The sequence below is a fragment of the Pan troglodytes genome, chromosome X (genome assembly GCF_028858775.2).
Source record: "Pan troglodytes isolate AG18354 chromosome X, NHGRI_mPanTro3-v2.0_pri, whole genome shotgun sequence".
NCBI classification, from domain to species: Eukaryota; Metazoa; Chordata; class Mammalia; order Primates; family Hominidae; genus Pan; species Pan troglodytes.
Genome location: NC_072421.2, coordinates 20,563,942 through 20,583,614, shown reverse-complemented (window position 1 = coordinate 20,583,614; position 19,673 = coordinate 20,563,942). Strand labels below are relative to the sequence as shown.

General features: G+C 43.0%; 1 protein-coding gene across 28 annotated transcripts in view; it reads left to right on the top strand.

Annotated features, from left to right (window-relative positions):
• Positions 1-3,074: 3,074 nt before the first annotated feature.
• Positions 3,075-19,673, top strand: part of BCLAF3 (BCLAF1 and THRAP3 family member 3) — a 75,748-nt gene continuing 59,149 nt past the window's right edge. For 17 of the 28 annotated variants that reach the window (XR_010154651.1, XR_008542086.2, XR_008542090.2 and 14 more), the window contains exon 1: positions 3,076-3,211. The gene's annotated coding sequence lies outside the window, so the exon portion shown is untranslated. Of the gene's footprint in view, positions 3,212-3,278; positions 3,671-5,967; positions 6,138-19,673 lie in introns of those variants that run through there. The other 11 variants (XR_010154653.1, XR_010154652.1, XR_010154654.1 and 8 more) reach the window with 4 other exon arrangements.

The window sequence follows — 19,673 nt, the reverse complement described above, 5'->3', positions numbered from 1 at the left end:
GGAATATGATAGGCTTTCTATAAAATCAGAACAGAAATTCGTAAGGAAATGAAAGGGTGAGATGGAGATTACTACAGTAACAAGAGAGAACCGGGCAGGAGAGAATACAAAGAAACAAAAATCTCAGTAATAAAGTTTGAGTCAAAATAGAGACAGAAATAATGCTTTAGTAAGCCATATCAGTATCAATAAAGCAAACTTGAGGTCTACTGGAAATGCTGGAAATGGATGAAAGACGAAAATGATAAAACAGGCCGGTGCGGTGGCTCATGCCTGTAACCCCAACACTTTGGGAGGCCAAGGCGGGTAAATCACTTGAGGTCACAAGTTCGAGACCAGCCTGGCCAACATGGTGAAACCACGTCTTCACTAAAAATACAAAAAGTAGCCGGGCATGGTGGTGGGTGCCTGTAATCCCAGCTACTCAGGAGGCTGAGGCAGAAGAATTGCTTGAACCTGGCAGGCGGAGGTTGCAGTGAGCCAAGATTGCATCATTGCACTCCAGCCTGGGTGACAAGAGAGAGACTCCGTCTCAAAAAAATAAATAAATAAATAAAAATAAAAAAATAAAACAGAGAACTAATACAGCTAATTGCTCTTCCTAAAAGAGAGATTAGAGCTAATGGAGCAGAAACAATTCTTGAAGATAGAATGGAAGAAAATGTTTCTGAATTGAGGCCATATATATGCAGGTAAAAAAGGACTTACACCTCTTAACCAGAAAGAAAAAGCATTATTTATTCTTACATTACAAAAACTTTAGTATGACCAGAGCATTGTGTACAAGGGGAAGAGAGGCTAGAGAATAGATAATGAAAAAGTTTGTATGCTGTTTGAAAGCATGTTCCCTGCCAAACAGGAAGCAAAGTCATATATGAAGAAAGGAAAATGATCATTTGCATAAGGCTTAAAAAGAGTGGTAAAAGGGTTTGTAACAGCAATTATTGGAAAAAAGATCACATAAAAGGGTCACATAAAATGATTACAAAGTGCTATCAGGCTCTCCACTGTGGTGGGCATCCACACATTTGTAGTGGCATCATTCTTTGATAGTTGTGTGGCTTTCTCCCCGCCCAAGCAGTGTTTGGAAATGTAGACATAGGAATGGAAAATGCAGACTGGAGTTTTAAGTGGTAGTTTAATGTTAGGACAAGTCAAAGGGCAAAGCAGGGGGCTCTGCTTACAAGAGTGGTTGAAGGCTGGGCACAGTGGCTCCTGCCTGTAATCCCAACACTTAGGGAGGCCGAGGCAGCAGGATCACTTGAGCCTAGAAGTTCCAGAACAGCCTGGGCAACATGGCGAAACCCTGCCTCTACAAAAAAAAATTTTTTTTTAATTAGCTGGGCATGGTGGTGCACGTCTGTTGCAACAGCTACTCTAGAGGCTGAGGCAGGAGTATCACTTGAGCCCAGGAGTTTGAGGTTACAGTGAGCTATGATTATGCCACTGTACTCCAGCCAGGACCACGACCAAGTGAGACCCCTGACTCTTAAAAAAAAAAAAAACAAAAAAAGGCCGGGGCGCGGTGGCTCATGCCTGTCATCCCAGCACTTTGAGAGGCTGAGACAGGCGGATCACTTGAGATCAGGAGTTTGAGACCAGCCTGGCCAACATGGCGAAACCCCATCTCTACTAAAAATACAAAAATTAGCCGGGCATGGTGGCGCACACCTGTAATCCCAGCTACTCAGGAGGCTGAGGCAGGAGGATCACTTGAACCTGGGAGGCAGAGGTTGCAGTGAGCCGAGATCGCACCACTGCACTCCAGCCTGGGTGACAAGAGCCAGACTCTATCTCTAAATAAATAAATAGGCCGTGCGCTGTGGCTCACGCCTGTAATCTCAGCACTCTGGGAGGCTGAGGCGGGAGGATCACCTGAGGTCAGGAGTTCGAGACCAGCCTGGCCGACATGGGGAAACCCTGTCTCTACTAAAAAAAAAAAAAAAATTAGCCGGGCATGTTGGCGCAGCCTGTAATCCCAGCTACTCAGGAGGCTGAGGCAGGAGAATCACTTGAACCCGGGAGGCAGAGGTTGCAGTGAACCGAGATCACACCACTGCATTCCAGCATGGGTGACAGAGATTCTGTCTCAAAATAAATAAATAAGTAAAAATAAAAAAGTGGTTGTAGTCAAAGGCCATGGGTTTAAGTTGGGTAGTGGGATTTCAACATTTAAGGTTTTAGAGATGGAGCAGTATCAAGTGATGAATATCTAGATTTTCTAGACTACGGGTGAACAAAGTAGAAGTAAAGGTCATTCGGATTGAGGAACTGAAGGAAACCAGGCTGGGTTGTGGATGTTGGATTCATTGGGAGGATGGCAGTAAATCAGATGGAGAGGAAAACTAATTCCAGACAGTCAGTAGGTGACAGTGACAAGGGAGGGCAAAAGGTGTTACTACCAGATGGCACAGAGCCTGAAAGAGCTATTTCACAAGGGGAAGAAAGAATATCAGTGTCAAGCGGAAAGCTTCAAGAGTGAAGAAGACACACTACCTTTGAGGCTGGTGCATGGAGTGTGGGAGGGGAGAAACCAAGCGAGTAGACAGAGATGAGGCAATCTTTTGAATTGGATGACGGATAGATGTTGGTACCATCCGACCATTTGGGATGTCCAGAGGGGAGGCTTTGTTTTCCGGGAATATGCTTAATTTGAGGAGTGGTAAATGGATAGAGGGTAGGTGAATGGTTAGAGATCTGCACAAAGCTGGAAGGCCCACGGGATCAAGTTCTGCCCATGACTGAGGGGTGACCTCCAATCCCTGGGCCTTAACCCCCAGGATCCCTGGACCTGGAACGCCCATTAGGTCCCCTCCTTTCCGGCGAGAGGGCGGCAGAGGGCGCAGGCGCTCTAGCCGGACCCGGCGGGCGGGTGGCAGAGGGCGCAGGCGCCCTGGACAGAGCGGCCGCAGTGGGAACGGCCGGCAGGGGGCGCAGCTCTCTGGTCCGAGAAGCCCGGGCGGGGCACCCTGGCCGGGAGAGTAGAGGATAGGGGTCGGCTGGAGAACCGGCCCAGTGCGAGGCCGCGAGCAGTGGGCGGAGCCAGGGTGGGGGCGGGGCGAGGCGGTTCCGGAAGGAAGTGGTTCCGGGTCCCACGGCCCGGCAGAGGTGGCTGGGGTGTCGCTGCTGTGGGAGGCGGCGGAAGAGTGAGGGGCGAGGCCCGAGGGGCCGGCGGCGGCGGCGGCGGCGGCGGCGGGGGCTTCCCGGCCGGGTGAGCGGCTCGGGGGGAGGCGGGGCGAGGAGGCCTGGGCCCGCAGGGAGGGCGTGTCCGCCACCCGGGAGGGGCGGTTCTCGGGGTGGCGGATGGGGCAGCGGGGAGGATGCGGCGGTCCGACTCGGGTTCTGTTGGGACAGCTCCTCTGCGCCCCGTAGGTCCCTCGGTCAGCGCCTTCCCTTGGGCGCGGCGACCCGGCGCTGGTTTCCAGGGGACAGCTGCCCGGCGCCCCTGAGGTCCCTCGACAGGCACGGCGACCCGGGCACCTGCTGCCGCGACCCTGATCCTCCGCCGTCGTCGGGCAGGTTGCGGTCCCCGCGGTTCCTTGCATCTGTCAAGAGGGCGGGGGCCGGGAAGGCGGTGTCCGGGGACGGTGCCCTTGTCCTCGAGGCGGCCCTGGACGCGTCGCCTGCGGGGCCTGAACCGAGGACCCCCCCCGCACCCCGCTTTGTCCTGGTGAGGCGCTCCTGCCGCGCAGCGGCATCTTCCTCTGTTAACGTCGAGAATGAGTAGTGAAGGCTGCTCATTATCCTGCATTGTAAAGTAAAACTTGTCTTTTTTGAAGCGTCTCCTGAAAATTGGCGCATCTCCTGTGCTTCTCTGGGTTGTATTGGGAAACTGGGCCAGTCGCTGTCAGGACTGTCCTGTTGGTAGGTCTCGAGGGAAAGAAATGGGAGAGAAACCTACCCCGTAAATATTTTCCTACTCAGGTGCTTTTCGAACTACCTATTAGGTGATTGCCTTTTTTTTTTTTTTTTTTCCTGGAACAAATTACAAACTGCAGGTAGAAATCAGGAAGGCCTCTTTAGGCTCCTCGCCAGGCAGCCTTTTTAGCATTTTTCTGAATGTGAACAGGTCCGAACGACAGAGCAGAATTTGAAAAGAAAGGTTTTGCTGCAGATTCATAACGAGGGCTTTATTTTTCATTGGTATTTTAATGGTAATGGTATAGCAATGTTTTATTTTTAATGTTTTTTTTAAATGGCTACTAAAATTTTATTTTGAAATCACAGCTGTTTCAGTCACCCCCAAGAAACCTTTAAAACGTCTTATTAGAAACATTTTTATATATAGGAACATTTAGCCATTTATACACATTTCTAAGATAGAAATCACAATGAAGATACGTTGTTTCACTATTGCAAGTTCCAAGTAACCATGGTGAATATGGTTTCCCCATTCCAAGTAACCATTGTGAATGTGGTTATACACCTCCAGTCTTTTTCTATGCAGAGCTTAATACATGAGTTTTTCTAAAGTGAATTCTCTTTTGTAATTATCTTTTTCTGACTAGATAGCATGCCATTATATGGCTGTAATATTATAATTTATTTCATTGGTCATTCTCAGTTCTTCCCTATTAAAATACATTGTTGGGTAAATGTAAAAGTCCGCATATCTGTGATTACTTTCGAATCTCACTCTGTCGCCCAGGCTGGAGTGTAGTGGCACGATCTCGGCTCACTGCAACCTCCACCTCCTGGGTTCAAGTGATTCCCCTGTGTCAGCCTCCCGAGTAGCTGGGACTACAGGCGTGTGCCACCATGCCCGGCTAATTTTTGTATTTTTAGTAGAGATGGGGTTTCACCATATTTGCCAGGCTGGTCTCAAACTCCTGACCTCCGGCGATCTGCCCGCCTCGGCCTCGCAAAGTGCTGGGATTACAGGTGTGAGCCACCGCGCCCGGCCCATGATTACTTTCTAAGTGTACATTCCTAGATGATAGAATTATTGGGCAGAGTATGCACATAAGGGTTTTTTTTTTTTAATGTGAATTGCTCAATTTCCCTCTGGAAAGGATATGCTGTTTTGCACTCCTACCAACAATCTGTGAGTGTCCTTACCCACACCCTAGCAAAAGGCAACATTTAAAGGGATTTCTATAGGAATACTTTTGAGCCATACTTGTACTCTCCAACCAAGTACAACTACCCCTCTCTAGTCATCACTTTTTTCTTATTTGTTGATAGCACTTCAGCTTCTCATCTTTTATTGCGCCTTTACTATTTTGGTAAAGAAAGCTTATCTAGGTGAGGCAAAGGCATAATAGAACAAACAAGAGATTTAAAGTTAGGATCCCCTTGAAATCCAGTATATCTGATTATCTTGAACAAGTCACTTAACTTTTCTAAGGTACTCTTTCCTCAGTGATGCATTAGGGGTTATAATACAGTTGCCTTACCTTTCTTAAGGATAATTTTAAGGGTCAGTTGAAATATTCCTGGAAAGTACATTTAGACACAATTTGTCTTGTTGGTATTTTTAAAAATTATTTTTAATTTATTATTTTTAAATAGAGACAGTGTCTCACTATGTTGCCTAGGCTGGTCTCAAACTCCTGAGCTCGAGTGATTCTCCTGCCTTGGCCTTGCAGAGTGCTGGGATTACAGGCATGAGCCACTGCACCCGGCCATGTTATTACCATCTGGTAGAAATTTCAGAGCACAGAAGCATCTTGAGGTTCATACATTTTTTAAAGTAAATACCTTAATTCAAAAGGCTATTCTCTGATACCCTTTGCCCCCATACTCTTTCACTCCTTAAATTTGAAGTTTTTTGTTTTACTGCTGCCCTAGATTATATTCAAAACTTTATCAGGGTTATGAAATTAGATGAGTGAATGAATCTGCACAAATGTTGAAGGAGCAAATATTTAAAAGCGCTATATAAAGCTGAGAGGGACAGGTATAACGCTAAATAAAACACAGTACTTGGGCTCATGATAAATAAAACATGGTCTTTGTGCCCTGCAGGCTACATTATCCAGGCAGCAGAGGGCATAAAAGCTGCTTTCCAAATTTAGATGGCAATTTTAGATGTGATGCCTGATGTCAACTATTCTCAAGTATGCTAAAGCCCATTTCTGCTGACCAAGCACCTGAGCAAGTGACCGGGCAGCCTCCACAGGGTCATCTTTCTGAAGGTAGGATTCGCAAGGTGAGGAAGTGGTAGCATTATAGTCCAAGAACCTGGGTTCTACTTTCAGGTCCTCCACCTGGGGCAGATCAGTTAACTTTTTTGAGGCTGGCTTTATTCACTCGTGAAATGGAGGTAATTCCAGCTTCCTCATGTGTTTGTTGTGAGGATTACATGACATAGTACGTGTACAACACTTAGTAAACCAGGAACTGCTGGTACTCATGTCATCATTCTTACCCACTAGAGACTTAGCTTCCCCAGGAAAGAAAGTAGGTCTCTTCTAACTTTGTATTCCTACCCCCCAGCAGTCACTGGTACTTAGTCACGTTTGATAAATTAACATAGAATGTGACCACTGATAAAAATTCAGTTTGGGGGTGCCGGGCACAGTGGCTCACCCCTGTAATCCCAGCACTTTGGGAAGCCAAGGTGGACGGATCACCTGAGGTCAGGAGTTTGAGACCAGCCTGGCCAACATGGTGAAACCCCATCTCTGCTAAAAATACAAAAAGTAGCTGGGCGTGGTGGTGCATGCCTGTAATCCCAGCTACTCAGGAGGTTGAGGCATGAGAATTGCTTGAACCCAGGAGGCGGAGGTTGCAGTGAGTCGAGATCGTGCCACTGCACTCCGGCCTGGGTGACAGAGCAAGACTCTGTCTCTAAATAAATAAGTAAATTCAGTTTGGACCAATGAAGAAGGTAATATGTAAATATGGAATATTGGGAAAAATTGACCACGTTATTTGGAGTTAATGTTAAGGAATCAAAGGAAACATTGAACTAATTGGACTTAGACTCATCTCTGCTATGACTATCATTCTACTTTAGATCCCTAATGCCAGGCAAATAGTCCCTCCTTATTAAGAATAAATGTACTGGCTGGGCATGGTGGTTCATACTTATAATCCCAGCACTTTGGGAGGCTGAACTGGGAGGATCACCTGAGGCCAGGAGTTTGAGACTAGGCCTGGCAACATAGCAAGACCCTGTCTCTACAAAAAAATTTTTAAAAAATTAGCTGGGTATGGGGTATGCACCTATAGTCCCAGCTACTCAAAGACTGAAGCGAGAGGATCACTTGAGCCCAGGAGTTCAAGGCTGCAGTGAGCTATGATTGCACTACCGCACACCAGCCTGGGTGAGGGGGTGAGACCTGGACTCAAGGGGAAAAAAAAAAAAAAAAAGAAACCGACTCAAGTTTCTCCCATTTTAAAACCTCATTCCTAGACCTCTAATCACCCTGCTGCTACCTAGTTTCTCTCTTCCCCTTCCCTTCCCAGCTGGACTGTTTGAAAGAGTTGTTAATAATTGGCTTTCTCAGTTTAGCCCTCAAGACATGTGTTAACACTTTTCATTCCTTTTATTTGATCTCTCTGCAGTATTTACCATGAAAGTCTCCCTTTTTGAAACATCCTTCTTTTGTTTCTGAGATTCTGTGTTTCAAGGTTCCCTTCTTCCTCCCGGGAAGTTCCTTCTCAGTTTCTCCTTTGCTGGTTCATCTTCCTCCAAAGGTTGATTTTCCGCAGGCTTGATCCTTCTTGTGCCGTACTGTCTCTGGAATAATTTATAGAGCATTGAGGCTATCTCGTGTTTGAAGATTTGGTAGAATTCCCTGTGAAACCATCTGGGCCTGACGCTTTTTCATGTGATATTTCCTTTATAACTTTCTCAATTTTTTTTTCTGTGGAAATTGGTCTATTTAAGCTTTCTAACTCTAATGGAGAAAATTTTAGTGATCTGTACTTTTCTAGCAAATTATCCCTTTCATCTGGGTTTTCAAATTTATTTGGTAGAGGTCTACAAAGACATCCTTTATTATTTTTAAATTTTTTCATCTTATTTCCTCCATGCCCTCATTTTGTGTTTCTGTGCTTTTCCCCTTTTTTCCTTAAGTTATCTAATGGTTTATCTATTTTATTTTGTTATTTTTTTCAAAAACTACAGAATTTTGAATTATTAATTATATCTGTTTTTCTGTTTTTTTCCCCTCATTCTTTTCTTCTACTTTCATCTTTTTTTGCTTGTTTTTTCCTGAGACAAGGTCTCTCGCTGTCACTCAGACTGACGTGCAGTCAGTGGCATTGTCTCAGCTCACTGTAGCCTCTACCTCCTGGGCTCAAGCAATCCTCCCACCTCAGCCTCCCAAGTAGCTGGGACTACAGTGGTGCACCACTACACTTGGCTAATTTTGATTATTTTTTTTTGTAGAGACAAGGTCTGCCCATGTTGCCCAGGCTGGCCTTGAACTCTTGGCCTCAAATAATCCTCCTGCCTCGGTCTCCCAAAGTGCCAGAATTACAGGCATGAGCCACTGTGCCTGGCCTACTTTCATCTTTATTATTTACTTCCATGTCCTTTCTTTTGGTTTATTTTGTTATTTTTTAAGTTTCTTTTTTTTTGAGGCAGGGTCTCACTCTGTCACCCAGGCTGGGGTGCAGTGGTCTATCATAGATCACTGTAGCCTTGAATTCCTGGGCTTTAGCAATCCCCCTGCCTCAACCTCCCGAGAAGCTAGGACTACAGGCGTGTGCCACCACGCCTAGCTAATTTTTTTTTAATTATTTTTTTGTGGAGACAGGGTCTTGTTATGTTTCCCAGGCTATTCCCAAACTCCTGGCATCAAGTGGTACTCCCACCTTAGCCTCCCAAAGCAGTGGGATTACAGGTGTGAGTGCACGGTGCCTAGCCTATTTTTAAGTGTTTTTTGACCTTGGAATAAAATTTACTTATTTTTATTCTTTCATTTTTACTAATAATTGTGTTTAGTGCAATGAATTTTCCTCTGATTACTGCTTTAAATGCATGCTATAAAATGGGATTTGTAAGCTGGTTCGAGTGCAGTGGTATTTACAACTAATCGATGACAACCAGTTACAGATTTCTTTGTTCCTTCTTCACTCCCGCTACTTCACTTGACTAGCCTTAAAAACATAAAAAAGTAAATAAAAAAGAATCTGATATGTAATGTTTTCAGTGTCGTTATTTCTTTAAAAATGTATAATTTTGGCCGGGCTCACGCCTGTAATCCCAGCACTTTGGGAGGCCGATGCAGGCAGATCACCTGAGGTCGGGAGTTTAAGACCAGCCTGACCAACATGGAGAAACCCCGTCTCTACTAAAAAAATACAAAATTAGCTGGGCGTGGTGGTGCATGCCTATAATCCCAGCTACTCGGGAGGCTGAGGCAGGAGAATCACTTGAACCTGGGAGGCGGAGGTTGCAGTGAGCCGAGATTGTGCCATTGCACTCCAGCCTGGGCAACAAGAGTGAAACTCCGTCTCAAAAAAAAAAAAAAGTATAATTTTAGTTCTAAAATACCCAGGAGTTGCTTAATAGTAGGCTATTAAATTTCTAGATGGAAGAGGCTTTCTGTTTTTTAAATTATCGTTAATAAATTCTAGTTTCATTGCATTATAATCAGACATATTGTTTGTAATATTTCCACTTTATTGAAGTGGAAATATTTTTTCTTTGTGACCTAATACATGATTATTTTGATGAATGTGGTGTGAGCAGTTGAGAAGAAACTGTATTCATTAGTATCAGAGTGTAGAGTTTGATAAACATTAGTAAGAGTTACTCTATTGAGTATGTTGTTTAGATTTTAGGTCTCCTTATTTTTGGTTCACCTAATATGTCTTGTACAAAGAATGATGTATTAAAGTCTCCTATTATTAGTGTGTTTCCAGTGTCTCCTCGCATCTCTTGTAGTTTTTGTCTCATGAAGGTGATTGCTGTGTTATGTTTATATAAATACATATATTTATATGTTATATCTTCATTGTGGGGTGTGGCTTTTAGGATTAAAAAGTGTCTTTTTGTGTCACAGTTAATGCTTTAGGACATTCTGCTTTGCCTGAGACCAGGATTGCCATCCCTAGTCTTTTTTTTTTTTTTTTTTTTTTTGAGATGGAGTCTTGCTCATGTTGCCCAGGCTGGAGTGCAGTAGCATGATCTCGGCTCACTGCAACTTCCGCCTCCCGGTTTCAAGCGATTCTCCTGCCTCAGCCTCCTGAGTAACTGGGACTATAGGCGCGTGCCGCCACGCCCAGCTACATTTTTTTATATTTTTAGCGGAGACGGGGTTTCACGGTGTTTGCCAGGCTGGTCTCGAACTCCTGACCTGAGGTGATCCACCCGCCTTAGCCTCCCAAAGTGCTGGGATTACAAGCATAAGCCACCTTGCCCAGCTCCCTACTCTCCTTTTGTTTCCATTTGCCTCGTATACCTTTTCCAGCTATTTATTTATTTACTTATTTATTTAGAGACTGTGTCTCACTCTCTTTCCCAGGCTGGAGTGCAGTGGTGTGATCTTGGCTTACTGTAAGCTCCGCCTCCCGGGTTCAAGTGATTCTCCTGCCTCAGCCTCCTGAGTAGCTGGGACCGTAGGCGCATGCCACCATGCCCAGCTACATTTTTTTTATATTTTTAGTGGAGACGGGGTTTTGCCGTGTTTGCCAGGCTTGTCTTCTGACCTCAGGTGATCCACCCGCCTTGGCCTCCCAAAGTGCTGGGATTACAGGCATGAGCCACCATGCCCAGCTAATTTTTTTGTATTTTTAGTAGAGACGGGGTTTCGCCATGTTGGCCAAGCTGGTCTCGAACTCCTGACTTCTGGTGATCTGCCCGCCTGCCTCGGCCTCCCAAAGTGCTGGGGTTACAGGTGTGAGCCACTATGCCCGGCCTAACCTTTTATTTTTAACCATTCAGAATCACTTTGGGGCTGGGTGTTGTGGCTCACGCCTGTACTCCCAGCACTTTGGGAGGCCAAGGCAGGTGGATCACCTGAGGTCAGGAGTTTGAGACCAGCTTGGCCAACATGGCGAAACCCCATCTCCACTACAAATACAAAAAAATTTAGCTGGGCGTGGTGCTGCACACCTATAGTACCAGCTACTTCGGAGGCTGAAACACGGGAATCGCTTGAACTTGGGAGGTGGAGGTTGCAGTGAGTGGAGATGGTGCCGCTGCAGTCCAGCCTGGGCAACAGAGCCTCCGTCTCAAAAAAAAAAAAAAAAAAAAGAAAAAGAAAAAAAAAAGGAATCACTTTGGTTTAGATATGTCTTTTGTATTGTAAAAGTTGTTGAGGTTTCTTCTGTTAGTCAAATTGAAAATTTTTATTGTAATAGGTGGATTAAGCCCACCCACATTTATTGTTAGGACTGAAAAATTTGACCTCAAATCCATCATAATATTTTATAATTATGTGTATTTGTTATCTTTGCCATTTCTCTATGCGAGGTAGATATTTTGCTCTTTTATTACAAAAATTAGGGTGTGTGTGGGGGTGTATTTAGGAAGGTTTGCATTTTTGTTCTAATCATTTACCTTTGTACTTACACCTTTTAAAATACCCTCACTCCTTTGTTTGCTTATTTATCTGTGCATGTGTGTGTGCGTGCATGTGTGTGTGTGTGTGTGTGAAATTGCATCTGTGTAATCAAAGTAGGATAATGATAGACAACTGTGGAATTCTGTATCTACTTCGTGCTCCTCCTTACTGAAGAACTGGCAATAACAGATAACAGCTACCCACCGTGGCCAAGATAATAATCCATGATGGTCTCTTCAGGTCTACCTTCCCCTTCTCACTATTCTACTGATTGTGCTCTTTTTCTGTGGGCTCTGACTTGGTGCGTTTCTGTGATGGGAGTGTGGCTTTTTTGTTTGTTTGTTTGTTTGTTTGTTGTTGTTGTTGTTGTTGGAGAGAGGGGGTTTCACTATGTTGCCCAGGCTGTTCTCTAACTTCTGGGCTCAAAGGATCTGCCTGCCTCTGCCTTCCAAAGTGTTGGGATTACAGGCATGAGCCACCACGCCCAGCCTGAGGCTTCTTTGTTGCAAAGGCTTTCCTGGGGAATTTTTATTCTTTGCATTTGTAAATGCTGAATTCACATTTAGTGTGGAATCTCTGTCAGTTGATTTTTTTTTCTGTAACAGCTTTGTTGAGATAGAATTAACATAACACAATTTACCCATTTAAAGTGTACAATTCAGTGTTTTTTAGTATATTCATAGAGTTGTGCAACCATCACCACAGTCTAATTTTAGAACATTTTCTTCACCCCAAAAAGAAACTCTGTGCCCATTAGCCATCATTTCTCATCCCCCCCACCCCTTCTCCCACCCAAGCAACCACCAGTCTACTTTTTATTTCTATGGATTTGCTTATTCTGGACATTTCATATAAAGGGAATCATATAATAGTGGTCTTTTGTGACTGGCTTCTTTCGCTTAGCATAATGTTTTCCAGGTTTGTCTGTGTTGTAGCATGTATTGGTACTTCATTCCCTTTTATGGTCAAATGATACATATTCCATTGTATAGTGTAGTATTAATATGCTCCTATGGATATTTGTATACAAGTTTTGTGTAGACATATGTTTTCATTTCTCCTGGGTATCTATCTAGGAGTGGAATAGTTGGGTCATACAGTAACTCTATGTTTAACTTGTGGGGGAACTGCCAAACTTTTCCAAGTGGCTACTCTATTTTACATTTCTACCAGGAATGTGTGAGGGTTCCAATACTTCTACATCCCTGAAATGCTTGTTATTTTGATGATGCCCAATTTATCCATTTTTTCTTTTGTTGCTTTGTTTTTTGTTTTGTTTTGATTTTTTTGTAGCAGCAATTGGAAATAACGTTGCTTTGTTTTTGATATCCTAACTTAAAAATCATTTCCTGATCCAAGATCACACAGATTATTTTTATGTTTTCTTCTAAGTTTTATAGATTTAACTCTTATATTTAGGTCCTTAATCCATTTTGAGTTAATTTTTGTATATGGTGTGAGGTAAGGTCAAACTGTAACCTTTTGCTTGTCGATATCCAGTTGTCTCAGCACCCGGTGTTGATTTGTTTAACCTCTTAATATCTGGTGTATCTATTTTTTCCTGCCAGTATCCCTTAAACCCACCTATTGTGTACATAGCAGTGGAACTGCTTCTACTGTTCTCTCTTGCTTTCTCTTCTTCTCCCATTTTCTAGTTGTACTTTCTTTTTTTAACTCTATCACAATGTGTAGCAATTTTTTTTTTTTTTTGAGACGGAGTCTTACTCTGTCGCCCAGGCTGGAGTGCAGTGGTGCAATCTTGGCTCACTGCAACCTCTGCCTCCTGGGTTCAAGCGATTCTCGTGTCTCAGCCTCCCGAGTACCTGGGACTACAGGTGTGCAACACCACGCCTGTCTAATTTTTTGTATTTTTAGTAGAGATGGGGTTTCACCATGTTGGCCAGGCTGGTCTCCAACTCCTGGTCTCAGGTGATCTGCCCACCTCAGCCTCCCAAAGTGCTGGGATTACAGGTGTGAGCCACCACGCCCAGCCAATGTGTAGCAATTTTACACTAATCTTCCGCCTTCATCCTTATCTTTCTTTTAGTGTCTTATATGTACATTTACATATTTTTAAATGCTCACAATCAGTCCTTTTGCTGACATTTCCCCCATTTAGTTGAATAAAGCTCATCCTCCAGTATATTCCTCAGAAAGGGTTAGTGAGTGCAGAATTCCCTATACCCTTGTAAGTTGAAAACTGTTTTTCTTGTTGCCTTGATGTTTAAGGAACTTCATGACTGATGTAAAATCCTCAGCTCACATTACTTTCATTGAGTTTTATTTTTTAGTGCTGCTGTTTCTCACCTTGCTTTGTATTTTGTTTTTGAAAAATCTCATAATCTGATACTGATCCAGTTCTTTTGGACTTGTAAGTTATTTATTCTTTTTGCCTGGGAGCCTTGAGAATTTTATCTTTATGTTTGAAATCACATAGTTTTTATTAGGCTATATTTCAGACTTACTTGTTCTAGATTAATTTTCCAAGGTACCTGTGAGCCCTTAAATGTATAGATTCAGGTATTTTAGGTATTTTAAAATTTCTGAAATGTTTTCTTGCATTCTGAGCAAATTATCATTTTAAATATTAGTTTAGTTCTATTGTTTGTTTTTTCTTCTTCAGGGACTGCAATTATATGAATATTAGTTTTTTTCTCTACCTATTTGCTATTTCCACTACTTTCTCTCTGACCCTTTCTTTCCCTCTCCCCACTATTCTCTCTCTCTCTCCCTTTCCCTCTCCCTCAATGTCATTTTTATTTTCTCGGTTGTTTTCATGCCTGCCTTCAATGTTCCTTATTAAATTTTAATTTGAGTTTATTCTCTCTTGGGCACATTGTAATTTATTCCTCACTTTTGAGATAGTTGAGTCTTTTTCTCTCATTTTTTTTTCTTGAGTTCAGTTAACTTTTATTCTTTCATTTTTTCATTTTTTGTTTGTTTTTCATCTATTTCTGTTCTTAGTTTGTGAATTTCTGATTCAAGGTAGGTTTTTTAATATCCTCAAATGCTTTTGAATATATTTAATTCTATTTGTAGTACAGGCATACCTCAGAGATATTGCGGGTTTGGTTCCAGACCACCACAATAAAGTGAATATTGTAATAAAGTGAGTCACACAATTTTTTTGTTTCCTGATGCACATAAAAGTTATGTTTATGCTATACTGCAGTTTGTTAGGTTTGCAAAAGCATTATGTCTAAAACAATACATACCTTAATTTAAAAATATATTATTGCTAAAAAAAAATGCTGATGGTCCTCTAAGCCTTCAGTGACGCATCATCTTTCTGCTGATGAAGGGTCTTGCCTTAGTTTTATGGGCTGGTGACTGATCAGGGGTTGGTTGTTGAAGGTTGGGGTAGCTAAGGCAATTTTTTTGGGGAGGGGGTGGAGTCTTGCTCTGTCACCCAGGCTGGAGTGCAGTGGCACAATCGTGGCTCACTGGAACCTCCACCTTCTGGGGGTTCAAGTGATTCTCCTGCCTCAGCCTTCCAAGTAGCTGGGATTATAGGTGTATGCCACCACACCTGGCTAATTTTTGTATTTTTAGTAGAGACGGGGTTTCACCATGCTGGCCAGGCTGGTCTCGAACTCCTGGCCTCAACTGATTCACCTGCATTGGCCTCCCAAAGGGGTGAGATTACAGGCATGAGCTACCACGCCCAGCCTAGGGCAATTTCTTAAAATAAGGCAACAATAAGGTTTGTTGCATCGATCAACTCTTCCTTTTACAAAAGATTTCTCTGGCTGGATGCTGTGGCTCACCCCTGTAATCCCAGCACTTTGGGAGGCTAAGGCAGGAGTATCTCTTGAGGATAGGAGATCAAGACCAGCCTGGGCAACAAAGTGAAACCCCATCTCTGAAAAAATATAAGACAAAAAAATAAATAAATAAGAGATTTCTCTGTAGCATAGATGCTGTTTGATAGCATTTTACTCACAGTAGCACTTCCATCAAAATTAAAGTAAACCTGTCAAACCCTGCTACTGCTTTATCAACTAAACATATGTAATATTCTAAATCCTTTTTTATAATTTCAACGATGTTCATAGCATCTTCACCAGGAGGAGATTCCAATCAAGAAACCACTTTCTTTGCTCATCTGTAAGAAGCAACTCTGCATACATCCAAGTTTGATCATGAGATTGCAGCAATTTAGTCACATCTTCAGGCTTTACTTCCTATTCTAGCTCTCTTGGTGTTTCTACCACATCTGCATTGACTTCCTCCACTTAAGTCTCGAACCCCTCAAAATCATCCATGAGAGTTGGAATCAACTTCTTCCAAACCCCTGTTAATAGTGATATTTTGACCTCCTCCCATGAGTCATGAATGTTCTTAATGGCATCTAGAATGGTGAATCCTTTCCAGAAGGTTTTCAATTGACTTTCCCCAGATCCATCAGAGGAATCACTATCAATGGCAGCTATAGTCTTACAAAACGTATTTCTTAAATAACAAGACTTGAAAGTCAAAATTACTCCTTGATCTATGGGCTACAGAATGAATGCTGTGTTAGCAGGCACAAAAACAGCATTAATCTCCTTGTATATCTCCATCAGAGCTCTTGGGTGACCAGGTGCATTGTCAATGAGCATTAATATTTTGAAAGGAATCTTTTTTTTTTTTTGAGCAGTAGGTCTCAACATTGGGCTTAAAATATTCAGTAAACCATGCTGTAAACAGATGTGCTGTCACTCAGGCTTTGTTGTCCCATTTATGGAGCACAGGCAGAGTAGATTTAGCGTAATTCTTAAGGGCCCCAGGAATTTTAGGATGGTCAGTGAACATTGGCTTCAACTGAAAGTCATAGCTGCATTAGCCCCTAACAAGAGAGTCAGGCTGTCCTTTAAAGCATTGAGGCCAGGCATTTACCTAATTGTGAAAGTCCCATCTTCCAAGAGAAGGCTGTTTCATCTACACTGAAAATGTGTTGTTTAATGTAACCACCTTCATCAGTGATCTTCTGGATAACTTGCTGCAGCTTCTCCGTCAGCACTTGCTGCCTCACTTTGCCCTTTTATGTTATGGCGATGGCTTCTTTCCTTAAACGTCACAAGCCAACCTCTGCTAACTTCCAACTTTGCTTCTGCAGCTTCCTTACCTCTCTCAGGCTTCACAGAATTGAATGGAGTTAGAGTCTTGCTCTGGATTGGGCTTTGGCTTAAGGGAACGTTGTGGCTGGTTTGAGCTTCTATCCAGACCACTCAAACTTTCTCCATATCAGCAATAAGACTGTTTCACTTTCTTATTCATGTGTTCATTGAAGTAACACATTTAATTTCCTTCAAGAACTTTCCCTTTGCATCCACAACTTGGCTGTTTGACCCAAGAAGCCTAGTTTTTGGCCTTTCTCAGCTTTCGATGAGCCTTCCTCACTAAGCTTAATCATTTCTAGCTTTTGATTTAACGTGAGATGTGTGACTCTTCCTTTCACTTGAACATTTAGAGGCCATTTTAGGATTATTAGTTGACCTCATTTCAATATTATTGTGTCTCAGGGAGTAGGGAGGCCTGAAGAAAGGGAGAGAGAAGGAAGAATGCCCCATCAGAACACATACTACATTTATTGATTATGTTCGCATCTTATAAGGGCATGGTTCATGGTGCCCCCAATTACAATAGTAGCATCAAAGATCACAGATCACCATAACAGATATAATAATAGGGAAGAAGTTTGAAATACTTTGATAATTCCCAAAATGTGACATGACACAGAGACAAGAAGTAAACACATGAGGTTGGAAAAATGGCACTGATAGACTCGTTCAATGCAGGTTTGCCACAAACCCTGCATAGTAAAAAATTCTGCATTTGTAAAAAATGCAGTATCTGTGAAGCGCAGTAAGGCAGAGCACAATAAAATGAGATGTGCCTCTACAGACTTACTGTTTCCTTTTGCTTCATGGTTTTTTGGGGAGAAAATTTTCGCAGGTAGGAAATTCTGTTTTCTGGCTGGGCATGGTGGCTCTTGCCTGTAATCTCAGCACTTTGGGAGACTGAGGCAGGTGGATCACCTGAGGTCAGGAGTTCGAGACCAGCCTGGCCAACGTGGTGAAACCTCGTCTCTACTAAAAATACAAAAATTAGCCAGGAGTGGTGGCGCATGCCTGTAATCCCAGCTACTTGGGAGGCTGAGGCAGGAGAATCGCTGGAACCCGAGAGGCGGAGGCTGCAGGGAGCCGAGATTGCACCACTGCACTCCAGCCTGGGTGACAGAGCGAGACTCCATCTCAAAAAAAAAAGAAATTCTGTTTTTCCACTCTCTTGTCAACACATGGGTGCCATCAGACTTTAAAATTTTTGCAAATCTCATGAGTATGAAATAATATCTCATTATTTTCATGTTATTTCCTGGATTCTTAGCAGGGTGGAGTATCTTTTCATGTGTTTATTGGACATTTGTATTTCCTCTTTGTTGAAAACTGGAAGGGTGGAGCTGCCATTTACTGAGATGGGACAGACTGTAAGAGGAGAAAATGTTGGAGGGAGATGAGGAGTTTGCTCATGGACATGTTTACAGAATCCGGTGGGCTGTTGGATATGCAAGACTAGAGTGCATGGGATGGGTGTGAGCTGGAGTTATAAATTTGAGGTTGTTAGTTTATAGAGGATATTTAAAGGCATGAGACTGAATGAGAGTATGGACACAAGTCCAAAGACCAAAGTCACTATTTAGAGGAAGACTGGGTTCACTCTTAAGGGTCAGGGTGATGACAGGGAAGATGAGGAGAAATGGCAAAAGAGACAGAAGGAATTGTTATAGAGGTAGGAGGAAAACCAAGAAAGTGTAGTATTCTGGAATCCAAGTGAAGAAAATGTTTCCAGGAGGAAGGTGTGTGAAATGCTCCTGGCAGCCATGTGTGGTGGTTCACGCCTGTAATCCCAATGCTTTGAAAGGCTGAGGCAGGAGGATCGCTTGAGCCTAAGAGTTTGAGACCAGCCTGGCAACATATTGAGTCCCATCTGTACAAAAAATTTTAAAAATTAGCTGGGCATGAGCCAGGCGCAGTGGCTCACGCCTGTAATCCTAGCCCTTTGGGAGGCTGAGGCGGGCAGATCATTTGAGGCCAGAAGTTCAGGACCAGCCTGGCCAACGTGGTGAAACCCTGTCTCTACTGAAAGTACAAAGATTAGTCGGGTGTGGTGGCGCACACCTGTAGTCCCAGCTACTTGGGAGGCTGAGGCATGAGAATCACTTGAACCCGGGAGGTGGAGGTTGCAGTGAGCCGAGATCACAGCACTGCACTCCACCCTGGGTGACAGAGTGAGACTCCATCTCAAAAAAAGAAAAAAAAAGGAAAGGAAAAAAAAAAGAAAAAGAACCATATAGTAAATATTTTAGGCTTTGTGGGCCACGTACAGTCTCTGTCACATATTCTTCTTCTTTTTTTTTTTTTAACAACACTTTAAAATGTAAAAAGCATTCTCAGCTCAGGCTGTATGTTTAAACCTCCTCTCTTATCTATCAAGCAGCTGAACTAGTACTTCTCGTTATCAGCTGATGCCCACTAAGCAATTGCAAACAAAGTTAACTTTAAAAAATAGCTTTATAGTTTACTGGTTTAAAGTGTGCATTTCAGTGGTTTTTAGTATGCTTGCAGAGTTATGCAACCATCTCCATAATATCTGATCTAATTTTAGAATATTTTCATCACCCCCAAAGCTAATGTTTTTACAGCTTTGAGGTATAATTTATATGCAATAAAATTCACCATCTTTGAATGAATAGTTTGAAATTTATTTATTTATTTATTTTTTTGAGATGCAGTCTCACTCTGTCACCTAGGCTGGAGTCCAGTGGTGCGATCTCGGCTCACTGCAACCTCCGCCCCCCCGGGTTCAAGCGATTCTCCTGCCTCAACCTCCCGAGTAGCTGGGACTACAGGCACGCGCCACCATGCCTGGCTAATTTTTTTGTATTTTTAGTAGAGATGGGGTTTCACCATTTTAGCCAGGATGGTCTTGATCTCCTGACCTCGTGATCCACCCACCTCAGCCTCCCAAAGTGCTGGGATTACAGGGGTGAATGAGCTGCCGTGCCTGGCCCATTTGAATTTTAATAAAACTAATTTTAATATTGGGTGAAGGAAAGTGTTCTTAATAATACTTCTTTTATCACATGCAATAAATGTCGCTTGTAAATATTTCCTCCCAAGTGATGTCCACTTTTCCTTTAAAACTAGTGGTTCTGTAGCCCCTGGA